General features: G+C 42.8%; 1 pseudogene; it reads left to right on the top strand.

Moving 5' to 3' along the window:
• Positions 1-2,913: 2,913 nt before the first annotated feature.
• Positions 2,914-3,030, top strand: LOC126263860 (5S ribosomal RNA; annotated as a pseudogene).
• The last annotated feature ends 12,545 nt before the right edge of the window (positions 3,031-15,575 follow it).

Here is a 15,575-nt window from a genome sequence, read left to right as displayed (position 1 = left end):
TGAACCCTCTGCCAGACACTTAAATGTAATTTGCACAGTATCCATGTGGATGTAGATGTAGATGTACCTTCTGATGCACAGTACAACACTTTACCTCAGAGTTTATATTTTCCTTCTTCTGTAACTAGTCTGACACACATGGTTCAAATGGCTCTGAGCACTATGGGACTCAACTGCGGAGGTCATTAGTCCCCTAGAACTTAGAACTAGTTAAACCTAACTAACCTAAGGACATCACAAACATCCATGCCCGAGGCAGGATTCGAACCTGCGGCCGTAGCGGTCTTGCGGTTCCAGACTGCAGCGCCTTTAACCGCACGGCCACTTCGGCCGGCTTGACACACATGTATCTTTGGTTTTGATAGCATGGCCTAGTCTGTGTGTATATAACGAAGTGTGAAGAAGGAACTGGTTTAGCGTGCTTACAACTCGTGACTGGTGAATTATCGGCTATACTCAGTTATGGTTATTTTTCTATTACACAGGACTAAGTTTGATTTCGCTGTTATTTTCATGACTATGGAATGTATTGTCTATGTCAGCAGTACACGAAGATTACTTTCTTTGATTCAGTAAACAGCCAAAAAGGAAGCTGCCTAAGTACACGTAATCATTAGTTACATTTACTCCCAAATTAGTTCGAGGTGCAAAGTGGAAGCTTCCTGCACTAAAATGGCTTCATTAACTAACCGTTCTCAAGGGTATTATGAGAGCTGGGCATCTTTCAGTCCGTAACAGCTTGTTTTTGAACCCACGTTTAGAAGAACTCTTTCGTTTCTATTTTCGTACATTTTCGCGTTTGTTACTTTTCGATACTGATTGTGGTTCAACCTGTACGAGTTTTTTCTTCTACATTTTGCAAATTAAGGAATAATTTAAACAGTTATCTGTGTGAGTCAATTTATTTTCGCCCGCTACACGCTTCAAGGACAACAGCACACAGAGCAAATGACTTATTAGAAAGTAAAATCAAGCCCTCTAAACACGTCCTGGGAGAAAATAGAAAGTCACTGACACAATTAATTGTTTTAAGTTGTCTTTTTTGTCACTGACAATCACAATTTTCAAACCACAGTCCAGCATGAACGACGTGAAGTTTGCTAGTAATCTCAGGCTTCGTTTGGAGAAAACTTAAAAACTGAGACTTGACACTCGAAACCAGTCGTTTAATAAATTTTATTATACATGTGAAAGTGTGAACTGCATACTACATTCCGACCTCTTACTCCTGCTCCGTGTCATCGTAACTAATATTAACAAGTAGCAGTCGTGCTGTTAAAAGCTGAGTGCGTCTGGACCGTGGGAAGCGTTCCAACTCCAGAGTGCCTCTCATTAGTCTGTCCCGGAAATGTAAAATTTAAACAAGTAAGGCAGACCATCGTACTAGGAGGGTAAGCGTGAGCAAGCAGCCAGATCCTGTGTAGAATGATTCGTGTGTGGAGAGATGGCAGTACCGGTACACATGGGCCACATCGTTTGTTACAGCGGGGGACAGCTGCACAAGTACTGTAGGCCACTGGCGGCAGCGGACTGGCGCCAGGCGGGCGCCAGCCGGCAGTAAAAAGGAAGCCAGCCGCTCTATTCGGGTCTGGGAAAGCACCGTGACTGGCCACCCGCTTCGGGAGTTGAGCAGGATGGCGCCAGTAGCCGCAGCTGCCGGATCACGAATTTCTCACCGGCGATGAGCAACGCGCGATAATAGTCTCCGCGTTTCAACCTGTCACTCGCTGCGGTGATGAAGTGGCCAGAGCGATACTGGCGCGCCAGTTAATTGGACTGTCGTTTTAAATTATGCCGTGACGCGACCAGGAGAAGTGCTGCCTTCAAATGGTTCAAATGGCTCTGAGCACTATGGGACTCAACTGCTGAGGTCATTAGTCCCCTAGAACTTAGAACTACTTAAACCTAACTAACCTAAGGACATCACAAACATCCATGCCCGAGGCAGGATTCGAACCTGCGACCGTAGCGGCCTTGCGGTTCCAGACTGCAGCGCCTTTAACCGCACGGCCACTTCAAGTGCTGCCTTCGTCGGCTGGCGCAGATCGTAAGCTGCGCACTGCCACAGCAGCTGCAAGTGTCACAAAAATAACTTCTGACCACTTCATGTGTGATTAATACAAATGTTTACTAAATATGACATAATTAATTCAGTCGATGCAGGAGGAATTAGATTAGAAAATGAGACACTAAAAATATTCGATGAGTTTTGCAATTTCTGTAGTAAAAGAACTGACAAGGTCGTAGTAGAGAGACAATGGATTGGACGGTGACCAATCCAAGTAGTAACGAAACCCTACAGTGCTTAACTTCGGTGACCTAACGGAAACCGTTGTTACCACTGCTGCTAGGCCCTTGGTTATGGCAAGAAAAGTACCAGGAAAGTGTGATAGAACCGTTCTTTTTCCATATGTACGTATATGATCTGACGGATGGGATAGGCAGTAATCTGTGACTGTTTGCTGATGACGCTGTAGTGTATGGAACGTATCGTCGTCGAGTGACTGTGGGAGGATAGGAGATGGCTTACACGACAAAATTTATATTTGGTGTGATGAGTGGCAGTTTGCTCTAAACGTAGAAAAATGGAGGCTAATGCAGAAGAGCGGGAAAACCAGTCTTGTAATGTTCAGGTATATTTTTAGCGGTGTGGTAGTCGTAACGTTGTAACGTTGCAAAGTGAATTGAGATGGAACAAACACACAAGGTAGGCAGCAGGGAGGACTTTAGTTTATTGGGAGAATACTAGGAGAATGTAACTCATCTGTAAACGTAACAGCATATAGAACACTTGTGCATCTCACACCTGAGTAATGCTTGAGCATTTGGGATTCCCGCCAGGTCTTATTAAAGGAAGACGTTGAAGCAATTCACAGGTGCGCTGCGTATTTTTTACAGGTTGTTTCGATTAACGGCAACGGCCTTACCGCAGTGGATACACCGGTTCCCGTGAGATCACCGAAGTTAAGCGCTGTTGGGCGTGGTCGGCACTTGGATGGGTGACCATCCAGCCACCATGCGCTGTTGCCATTTTTCGGGGTGCACTCAGCCTCGTGATGCCAATTGAGGAGCTACTCGACCGAATAGGAGCGGCTTCGGTCAAAGAAAAACCTTCATAACGACCGGGAGAGTGGTGTGCTGACCACACGCCCCTCCTATCCGCATCCTCATAATCTTCATAATGCGCATGATACGGCGGTCGGATGGTCCCGATGGGCCACTTGTGGCCTGAAGACGGAGTGCTTTTTTTTTTTCGATTAACACGCGAGATTACGCACATGCTTCGTGAAGTTACATGGGAATCCCCGGAAAGAAGATGACATTCTTTTCGCAAAGTGCTACTGAGAAAATTTAGAGAACCAACATTTGTGGCTGACTGGAGGACGATCCTACTCCCCCCAATGTAAATTTTGCGTAAGAACAGCGAAGACAAGATAAGAGAAATTAGGGCACATATGAAGGAATATAGGCAGTCGTTGTTCCTCCGGTCTGTTTGGAACAGGAAATGATATGACTATTGTGGTACAAGGTACCTCTGGCATGCACTGTATGGTGGCTTGCGGAGTGTGAATGTAGATGGAGATATGAAAAGCAGAGCTTTTATGTCAAACAACAATAACACTGTCTGAACAGGCCTTGAAGGCTCAACGGTACCGACTGGCCGCCGTGTCGTCCTGAGACCTTAGACATCGCCGGACTTGGATGTGGAGGAGCATGAAGTAGCACACCACTCTCCCAGCCGTTGTTAGTTTTTGTGGCCAGCGCCGTTACTTCTCAGTCAAGTAGCTCCTCAATTGGCCCCATAAGGGCTGAGTGCACCCTACATGCCAACAGCTCTCGTTAGACCCCGACGGTGACCCATAAAAGTACTAAAGAAATCCGACAGTACCTAACTTCGGCGACCTGACGGAAACCGGTGTTACCACTGCTGCCAGGTCTTTGGCTATGGCAAGAAAAGCGTTTCTGAAAGAAGTTAATTTTGTGAGCATTTGATATAAATTTAAGTACTAGGAAATCTTTTCTGAAAGTACCGGGTGGTTATAATTAAAGTGCAGCTACTCACCCATTGTGGGTGAAATTATCGTATGGTAGCGAATCTTGCTGGATATTCTAATGCGTTAATACAGAACCGAATTACGCTGCAAAAAATAAGTTCGAATTTTGGGGCTATGAACGCAAGAATAACGTATAAAAGTGATTCCATATTTGATAGATTAGGAACAGGACGTGGGCAGCAAAGGGCAAACAAGTGAGTGGCAATATTGTTGATTTTATTATTAATCGCCGCTTACATATTTTTTTTCAATATGTGCGCCGGAGACTTCGACGAAATGCTGCGTCTGTAAAACGACGTGATCAATAGTTGCCCACAGTTGTCCCATTTTGCATGAAAACTGTAGTTTCCCGACAGTTTCACTCTCCCAAAGCAGGAGTCACGTGCTGTACAAGGAGGTCTCGGTAACGTTCAGACATCACAGTAGACCTGACAAGCCCTCTGCGTGTATTCTCTTCAGCGGAGAACCCTTGGAGAATAAGGGTGCTTGTGAAAACACCTCGCATACGGAGAGTGCAATGGCTTTTCATGCACAACATGCGGTTTAACAATGCCCCAATTTCTGTAGCTCTGTGTATTCACTGTATACTGTAGTTCTTCGTCCCTCAGCAGAATATTCCCTGGCCACATGTCATCTACTTCTATCCGTATCAGAATCCGAAGAGCAAATTCAGAACGTTGCTGCGCACATATGGTGTCAGTTACTTCGCCGTCTGGATTTTCTAGGTTTCTTTTCTTTTTCTGAGTCGTCAGGCTTCTGATGCGGCCCGTCACGAATCCCTCTCCTGTGCCAACCTCTTCGTCTCAGAGTAGCACTTGCTCCCTCCTTCCTCAGTTATTTGCTGGATATATTCCAGTCTCTGTCTTCCTCTACAGTTTTTACCCCCTACATCTCGCTCTTGTAGCATGGGAGTCATTCACTGATGGCGTAACAGATGGCCTATCATGCTGACCCTTGTCCTTGCCAGTGTTTTCCACATATTCCTTTCCTCTCCGATTCTGTACAGGAACTTCTCACTCCTTACCTTATTAGTCCAACTAATTTTCAACATTCGTCTGTTGCACCAAATTTCACATACTTCGATTCTCTTCTGTTCCGGTTTTCCCCATAGTCCGTGTTCCCTCAAGTTAAGGTCCATGTTTGATACTAGTAACTTCTTTTGGCCAGAAATGCGCTTTTTGCCAGTGCTAGTCTGCTGTTGATACCCTCCTCGCTCCATCCGTCATGGGTTATTTTACTGCCGAGATAGCAGAATTCCTTGAGTTTGTCTGCTTCGTGACTATCGAACTTAGTGTAAAGTTTCTCGTTGTTCTCATTTCTGCTACCTCTCATTACTTTCGTCTTTTTTCGATTTGCTCTCAATCCATGATCTGTACTCAGTAGACTGTTCACTCGATTCAGCAGATCCTGTAATTGTTCTTCACTTTCAATGAGGATAGCAGAGAATCTTATCATTGATATCCTTCCACCTTGAATTTTTATTTCCATCAATGCTTCCTCGATGTACAGGTTGAAAAGCAGGGCCAAAAGGCTACATCCTTGTTTTACACCCTTTTTAATCCGAGCACTACGTTCTTGAACTCCCACTCTTATTGCTCCCTATTGGTTCTTCTATGTGATGTACATTACCGGTCTCTACCCATAACTTACCCCTATTGTTCTCAGAACTTCGAACATCTTGCCCCGTTCTACATTGTCGAACGCTCTTTCCCGGTCGACAAATCCTATGAACATGTCTTGATTTTTCTTTAGTCTTGCTTCCCTTATCAAGGGCAGTGTCAGAATTGCCTCTCTGTTGCCTTTATCTTTCCTAAAGCCAAACTGATCATTATTTAACAGATACTCAGTTCTCTCCATTTTCCGCTATGTCATTCTTAACAGCAACTTCGATACATGAACTGTTATGTTAAGCTGATTGTGCGACGAAAATCGCACTTGTCAGTTCTTGCAGTCTTCGGAATTGTGTGGATGACATTTTTCCAAAAGTCATAAAGTATATCTCCAGAGTCATACATTCTACCCACCAACGTGAATAGTGGTTTTGTTTCCACTTTCCCCAGTGATTTTGCAAGTTCTGTTGGAATGTTATCTATCCCTTCTGTCTTATTTGATCTCAAGTCTCCCGACGCTCTTTTAAATTCAGATTCTAATACTGGACGCCCTATCTCTTCACTGTCTACTCGTGTTTCTTCCATCGCGTCATGAGACAAGTCTTCCCCCTCATAGAGGCCTTCAACGTACTCTTTCCACCTATCCGTTAACTCTTCTGCTATTTAACAAGGTAACTGCGAAGACACCATGGGTAACAGAAGAACTCTTCGAGTTACCACCCTTGCTTTTAAATTCGTAAAAGGTTATTTGACTTTTCTATATGCTGAATCAGTTCTTCCGACAATCATTTCTTTTTCGATTTCCTTACGTTTTTCATGTAGCAATTTCGCCTTAGCTTCCTTGCACTTCCCATTTATATTATTCCTAAGTGACAGGTATATCCGTTTTCCTGAATTTCCTTGAACATTTTTGTACTTCCTTCTTTCATCGACTCTCTAAAATATTTCTTCTGTTACCCATGGTGTCTTCGCAGTTACCTTGTTTGTACCTATGTTTTTCTTTCCAACTTCTGTAATTGCCCTTTTTAGGGATAAGCATTTCTCTTTAACTGAATTGCCTACTGAGGGATTCCTTAAGGCGGTATTTATAGCCTCAGAAAGTTTCGATCGTACTACTTCGTTCCATAGGACTTCCGTATCCCCCTCCTTTGGGTACTGATTCTTCTTGACTAGCCTCCTAAACTTCAGCTTAATCTTCACCACTAGTAAATTGTGATGTGACATTATATCTGCTCCTGGGTACGCCTTACAATTGAATATATGATTTAGAAATCTCTGCCTGACTATGGTGTAATCCAACTGAAACCTTCCCTGTCTGCCGATCTTTTTCAAGTGTGCCTCCTCCCCTTGTGATTCTTGAGAAAGAGTATTCGCTATTACTAGCTGCATTTATTGCAGAACTCAATCAATATTTTTCCTTTCTCATTCCTAATACCAAGTCCATATTCTCTCACAAACCTTTCTTCTACTCTTCCCCCTACAACCACTTTCCAGCCCCCCAAGACTATTAGATTTTCATCTCTCTTTACGTACTGGATTACCCATTCAATGTCCTCATATACTTTCTTCTTCTTCAGCTTGTGACATCGTCATGTATATCTGTATTATTGTTGTCAATCTTGGTTTGCTGTCGATTCTGGTGAGAACAACTCTATCACTGAGCAGTTCACAGTAATACGTTCTCTGTCCTACCTTCCTGTTCATAACAAGTCCTACTGCAGGTGATATTACCCTATATTCATCTCACCAAAATCGTTTCCTTCTTTCCATTTTATTTAACTGATTCCTCACTGTATCTAGATTGTTGAACGTTGTCCTTTTACTGGTTATTCAATTTTTTCTCACGCCATTTCACTCTTAGCAGTCCCCTCCCGGGGGTCCGAATGGGCTGCTATTTCGGAATCTTTTGCCAATGGTTCAAATGGCTCTGAGCACTATGGGACTCAACTGCTGTGGTCACCAGTCCCCTAGAACTTAGAACTACTTAAACCTAACTAACCTAAGGACATCACACACATCCATGTCCGAGGCAGGATTCGAACCTGCGACCGTAGCAGTCGCACGGTTCCGGACTGCACGCCTAGAACCGCGAGACCACCGCGGCCGGCTCTTTTGCCAATGGAGAGATCATTATGTCACTTCTTCAATTACAGGCCATATGTGCTGTGGATACACTTTATATGTCTTTCATGCAGTAGTTTCCATTGCCTTCTGCATACTCATGCCGTTGATAATTGCTGATTCATTCGCCTTTAGGGGCAGTTTCTCACCCCAAGAGCAAGAGAGTGCCCTGAACCTTTGTCAGCTGCCCGGCCCTCTTTGATAATTCCGTTATCAGAGTGAGGGTGACTTCTTTTACCGGAAGTCGTCAGCCGCCAAAGCTGATGGTTATTATTCTAAATCTAAGCGGTGGCGGGGTTAGAGTTCCTTTTTTACCAGTACCAGTGTAAAACAGCCCGATACCTTCTTTAAACCACTTAAAGATTTCGGGCCTCTCCTCAGACCTTTCGGTCGGCGATACTCTTAGCGCAGCTCTGTAATTACCACTCACTCACGTTATGGGTTATCAAACGACAGCATGCTACTAATGTCGTCATATAAATAGCGTATAGCGTCAGATTTGCACCTGGTGGCCACAGTTCGAACTAATTCGTTTTGCAGCGTAAATCGGTTCCGCATTAACTCATTAGCATGTCTACCCATTTCCGCTGCCATGCGATAATTACAGCCCACACTGGTCCTCCGGGAATAACTGCACTTCAATTATAATTACAACCACCCGGTATTTATCTGGGCTATAGTCTTGTATAGAAGAGAAACTAGGACGATAAACAGTTCACACTAGACGAGCGTAGACGCTTTCGAAATGTGATACTACAGACGTTTGCTGAAGATTACATGAGTAGATCGAATAACTAATGAGAAGGTACTCAGTCGTACTGGAGAGAAAAGAACTTTATTACAACACAAGGGATATGTTCGTAGGACTCTCTCTGAAGCATCGAAAAAGGGTTAATTTGATACTGGAGGGAAGGGTTATGGGTAAAATTTCGTAGTGAAAAACCGAGACTTCAATACAGTAAGGAGGTTCAAACAGCTGTAGTTTGTGCGAAAATGAAGAGACTTGCGCAGGATGGACTAGTACGAAAAGCTGCTATCAGACTTATCTTCGGACTTAACAACAAAAACAACAACATCAATAAGAGGGAAATAAACTAAGAGAAAAAAATGTCTGTAAACCCAAAGAATTCTGCTTACATGTGTCAACTGTGCTACAGTTTCTTTTCATTTCCTTTTCTTATTCGTATTATTCAAATACTTCGCGTGACAAAGACAATAAATATTTCTTCTTTGTTGTTACCCACTTTACCATTAATCCATCATCTTCTCCCCACGTTATTTTCCATTTCTTGTGTCCATTTTTTTCTTATTATAACTGCCCAGAATGCTTTCTGAAATTGGTGTTTTAGTCTTAAAATTTTTTGTTTCTGTTATTCCCAATTATTTGTTGCTATTATTGACCTCTTCTTCCAGAAATAAGGAATATATCTCTCGTTAATCTTTCATTTATTCGGGAGAGGTGTTGAAGGATAACTTTCGCTTTGTGTTTACTTTTGGCTTTTTCTGTATATTTTGGTAGGTGACCTACCTACTTCTTATTTTCCAATTGAATTTAATTGGTGAAAGGAGAAAATATAAAGATGCAGTAAATAAAGCAGGCAAAAAGGAATACAAACGTCTCAAAAATGAGATCGACAGGAAGTGCAAAATGGCTAAGCAGGGATGGCTAGAGGACACATTTAAGGATGTAGAGGCTTATCTCACTAGGGGTAAGATAGATACTGCCTACAGGAAAATTAAAGAGACCTTTGGAGGTAAGAGAACCACTTGTATGAACATCAAGAGCTCAGATGGAAAACCAGTTCTAAGCAAAGAAGGGAAAGCAGAAAGGTGGAAGGAGTATATAGAGGGTCTATACAAGGGCGATTTACTTGAGGACAATAGTATGGAAATGGAAGAGGATGTAGATGAAGATGAAATGGGAGATATGATACTGCGTGAAGATTTTGACAGAGCACTGAAAGACCTGAGTCGAAACAAGGCCCCGGGAGTAGACAACATTCCATTAGAACTACTGACGGCCTTGGGAGAGCCAATCGTGACGAAACTCTACCATCTGGTGAGCAAGATGTATGAGACAGGCGAAATACCCTCAGACTTCAAGAAGAAAGTAATAATTCGAATCCCAAAAAAAGCAAGTGTCGACAGATGTGAAAATTACCGAACTATCAGTTTAATAAGTCACAGCTGCAAAATACTAACGCGATTCTTTACAGACGAATGGAATAACTGGTAGTAGCCGACCTCGGGGAAGATCAGTTTGGATTCCGTAGAAATATTGGAACACGTGAGGCAATACTGACTCTACGACTTATCTTAGAAGCTAGATTAAGGAAGGGCAAACCTACGTTTCTAGCATTTGTAGACTTAGAGAAAGCTTTTGACAATGTTGACTGGAATACCCTCTTTCAAATTCTAAAGGTGGCAGGGGTAAAATACAGGGAGCGAAAGGCTATTTCCATTTTGTACAGAAACCAGATGGCAGTTATAAGAGTCGAGGGACATGAAAGAGAAGCAGTGCTTGGGAAGGGAGTGAGACAGGGTTGTAGCCTCTCCCCGATGCTATTCAATCTGTATATTGAGCAAGCAGTGAAGGAAACAAAAGAAAAATTCGGAGTAGGTATTAAAATCCATGGAGAAGAAATAAAAACTTTGAGGTTCGCCGATGACATTGTAATTCTGTCAGAGACAGCAAAGGACTTGGAAGAGCAGTTTAACGGAATGGACAGTATCTCGAAAGGATTATATAAGATGAACATCAACAAAAGCAAACCGAGGATAATGGAATTTAGTCGAATTAAGTCGGGTGATGCTGAGGGAATTAGATTAGGAAATGAGACACTTAAGATTGTAGATGAGTTTTGCTATTTGGGGAGCAAAATAACTGATGATGGTCGATGTAGAGAGGATATAAAATGTAGACTGGCAATGGCAAGGTTAGCGTTTCTGAAGAAGAGAAATTTGTTAACATCGAGTATAGATTTAAGTCTCAGGAAGTTGTTTCTGAAAGTATTTGCATGGAGTGTAGCCATGTATGGAAGTGAAACATGGATGATAAATAGTTTGGACAGGAAGAGAATAGAAGCTTTCGAAATGTGGTGCTACAGAAGAATGCTGAAGATTAGATGGGTAGATCACATAACTAATGAGGAGGTATTGAATAGAATTGGGGAGAAGAGGAGTTTGTGGCACAACTTGACGAGAAGAAGGGACAGGTTGGTAGGACATGTTCTGAGGCATCAAGGGAATACAAATTTAGCATTGGAGGGCAGCGTGGAGCATCAAAATCGTAGAGGGAGACCAAGATATGAATACACTAAGCAGATTCAGAAGGATGTAGGTTGCATTAGGTACTGGGAGATGAAGAAACTTGCACAGGATAGGGTGGCATGGAGAGCTGCATCAAACCAGTCTCAGGACTGAAGACCACAACATCAACTACAACAACAACGTTAGGCAGTCACATAAGCGACAAGTACTACAAATTTTCTATGAAACGTCATTACAATACCATTCAGAAATAATTTGGAAAGTTGGTTGATCATGTTAGAACAAAAAATTACGCAGATCGACAGATGGGATTTATTTTTCACTACGCCAAAAAGAAATCTGTGCTAAATTTGGGGGCATGCAGCACACAAAGAAATGGTGGTATGAAAATAGAACTTTCTGAAGTCACAACTGTCGATTGTAAAAGTTTTCGATGGTACTGAATAAAGAGTATGGAGGCTTTATATGCTACTACAAAGTACGTTGATTAACTCGAACGGCATACCTGGAACAATTTTTCGATTTAAAAGTGGCTATTGAATTTACGGTGGAAAAATGAGTACAGAACGAAAATCAGAACATCTGGAATGGATGGTAGACCTCGCATTTTAAGTAGACTTGAGTGCACACTGATTTTTTGTGATTTACTGGGGATTCACCTAAAAAGGAAGTCGTGCTATAGAAGCGCCACATTCTGACAATCATAATCTAGTTCCCTATGCCCACTGCCCTTAAAGAAAATGTGAAGTTTGAAGTATTCATTACGGTCTTCAAAAAGTCACAACAATACTCTCCTAAATTTTTGTGGGCACTGTGAATCTTACATCTGTTTTCGAGCTGTTTTCGAGACCGTTTGTTGCTTTAGCTGAAAACGCTCCTGTGCATGTGCAATGTAACTTATTAACTTGCTACGTAATTCTTGTTATAATGACAAATCCTTTTAGGTTAAAACTGTCCGGGAGGTCTACATTGCTTTCCTCAGGTAGAGCTCCCACGTCTCCATAATGAGGTTGCAAAAGTGCTACAATTTTTCGACCGAAGTATTTGTGTGAAAGACCTTTTCTCGATTAGATTTCCTTTACGTGTGTGGTCACAAACTTTTTGTTAACAGATTACCGGTTTCGGTCTATAATGGCCATGAAACATCCTGACAGATTAAAACTGTGTGCCGGACCGAGACTCGAACTCGGGACCTTTGTATTTCGCGGGCAAGTGCTCTACCATCTGAGCTACCCCAGCACGACTCACGCCCCCTTCTCACAGCTTTACTTCTGCCAGTACCTCGCCTCCTTCTTTCCAACTTTTACAGAAGCTCTCCTGCGAACCTTGCAGAAGAAGCACTCCTGAAAGAAAGGATATTGCGGAGACATGGCTTAGCCACAGCCTAAGGTATGTTTCCAGAACACTCCTCTGCAGATTGGAAATCTCATTCTACAATTACCATCATCAGATCTGCAGCAAAAAATGGGAAAAACATAAGTACACTCCCAGATTGTCTATAGCTTAAAAACAATACATAGACCGTAATGAAAAGTACTATTGACAATATATGTGCATGTGTGCGCTTTAAGTATGGAGAGGCATACCTGTTTCATAAAAATAAAGTCCTAATGTACTGCAGCCATAGTGGAATCGTCAAATGTTCATTGCAGAATCAGCACAAGCATCGTCAAATATATATAAATAAAATCATATGCACGAGTTTGTTCGATTATGAAACTAAATAAGTGACAATTGCATGGTAACTTGGGTGCGAAAATCTGTTACATTATCTGAATTTGTCCGTATGCCCACAGTTTGTACCGGATAATATACTTTTTATGCCTTCAGTGAGATAAAAATAATTAAATAAAACTGCAAATTTGTTTTGTGTGTGATCTACGTTGTTGAGTAATGTGAAATATAAGATAAAGTCGTATGCAGTGCAACTGTACTGCCATTACAGTGCAGCAAGTTTGCAGTTTCTCCTTCTCCTCCAAGCGCTCAGGCAACGTGGCACGGCGGTGGGGAAGATGTGCAGCGACGCTGTGCGCTATAGCACTCTCACCAAGGCGTGGCTCGCGAGCCGCCCCTTATACACTACTGGCCATTAAAATTGGTACACCAATAAGAAATGCAGATGATAAACGGATATTCATTCGACAAATAAATTATACTAGAACTGACATGTGATTACATTTTCACGCAATTTGGGTGCATAGATCCTGAGAAATCAGTACCCAGAACAACCACCTCTGGCCGTAATAACGGCCTTGATACGTCTGGACATTGAGTCAAACAGAGCTTGGATGGCGTGTACAGGTACAGCTGCCCATGCAGCTTCAACACGATACCACAGTTCATCAAGAGCAGTGACTGGCGTATTGTGGCGAGCCAGTTGTTCGGCCACCATCGACCAGACGTTTTCAATTGGTGAGAGAGCTGGAGAATGTGCTGGCCAGGGCAGCAGTCGAACATTTTCTGTATCCAGAAAGGCCCGTACAGGACCTGCAACATGCGGTCGTGCATTATCCTGCTGAAATGTAGAGTTTCGCAGGGATCGAATGATGGGTAAAGCTACTGGTCGTAACACATCTGAAATGTAAAGTCCACGGTTCAAAGTTAGTATGGCAATGACGAATACACGCTTCCAATGTGCGTTCACCGCGATGTCGCCAAACGCGGATGCGACCATCATGATGCTGTAAACAGAACCTGGATTCATTCGAGAAAATGACGTTTTGCCATTCGTGTACCCAGGTTCGTCGTTGAGTACGTCATCACAGGCTCTCCTGTATGTGATGCAGCGTCAAGGGTAACCGCAGCCGTTGTCTCCGAGCTGATATTCCATGCTGCAGCAAACGTCGTCGAGCTGTTCGTGCAGATGGTTCTTGTCTTGCAAACGTCCCCATCTGTTGACTCAGGGATCGAGATGTGGCTGCACGATCCGTTACAGCCATGCGGATAAGGTGCCTGTCATCTCGACTGCCAGTGATACGAGGCCGTTGGGATCCAGCACGGCGTTCTGTATAACCCTCCTGAAGCCACAGATTCCATATTCTACTAACAGTCATTGGATCTCGACCAACGCGAGCAACAATGTCGCGATACGATAAACCGCAATCGCGATAGGCTACAATCCGACCTTTATCGAAGTCGGAAACGTGATGGTAGGCTTTTCTCCTCCTTACACGACGCATCACAACAACGTTTCACCAGGCAACGCCGGTCAACTGCGGTTCGTGTATGAGTAATCTGTTGGAAACTTTCCTCATGTCAGCATATTGTAGGTGTCGCCATCGGCGCCAACCTGGTGTGAATGCTCTGAAAAACTAATCATTTGCATATCACAGCATCTTCTTCCTGTCGGTTAAATTTCGCGTTTGTAGTACGTCATCTTCGTGGTGTAGCAATTTTAATGGCCAGTAGTGTATATACGCCACTCTTCGATTCTTCACCTTTTTATGACACGTGTTGGATTTCAGTCAAAAAGAGTAGTGGGAAAGTGCTCATTTAATTCAGCAATGATTAACTCTTGCTAAAATATTAAAAATACTTTGGACTTTGATTTAATTTTAGACCCAGGTTCTGTGTCGATCTAAATATTGAACGCAAATAGTCATTAATGTGGCAAACGGCAGTAATGTTTACTTGAGGTCCGACAGTTATGTCAAGTTGATGAGCGACAGCGTTGTGAACAATGCCAATTAGGTGTCATTCATACAGAAGAATATGGGACCAAGGATTGTGCCCTATGGTGCTCCTCAGATAACTGGCTTCCAAGTCGACATTTCATTCCAACAGACGACACTACTGCCGGTTTCTCAGGTAGCTTCTACACTACTTCAGTTGTAATAGCGTAGTTCTTACGGTTAAGGAGAAGAAGAAAATGAGACTATATAGGAGAACGCCATTCTTACCGCCAACATCGGAAATTAAAAGCAGAAAGTTTAGTAATTTTTTGCTTTCTTTTATTTGACAAATTATAACTTTTCACGCAATCACATCACCATAACAGAAAATAAAACTCAATTTATAAATAATTGCGTACGTTGTAATATATTCTCGCTGCATATGGAAATTATTGCTCTACACTCTTTGCCACTTATGAGGTTGTGATTGGAAGCTGAACAGTACTGTTCAGTAAGGATATGACACTGAATTACTATGCATTCTTAAATCTCTGTCAAAAAGCTATAAGGGCCTTGCTACGGACAGATTAGAAAGGACATAATGCTCACGAAAATGTTGAGAATAGGGCAACTACAAGTGACATACTGAAAAAATAGTGTGTTGCTGCGCATGTTGTAGTGTAGTAAGAAACACTGCACATACAAAAGCGCCATTCGTGCAGTTGTAGTGTAGTAATAGACACTGTACGTACAACATCGCCATTCGTGCAGTTAACTGCGAGCGTACTACGGACGTGCCGCAATTACACGGTGCTTCTTAAGGTACTCAGGTGTCACAATTGTTGCCGGTTGCCAAGGGCAGCTGCATGGCGCACGTGCTCTTCGTTCTGATTGCAGGCGGTTGCGGC

Source organism: Schistocerca nitens, chromosome 6 (genome assembly GCF_023898315.1).
Source record: "Schistocerca nitens isolate TAMUIC-IGC-003100 chromosome 6, iqSchNite1.1, whole genome shotgun sequence".
In the NCBI taxonomy this organism is placed as follows: domain Eukaryota; kingdom Metazoa; phylum Arthropoda; class Insecta; order Orthoptera; family Acrididae; genus Schistocerca; species Schistocerca nitens.
Note: the sequence above shows the minus strand (reverse complement) of the source record. Positions and strands in the feature narration are given on the sequence as shown.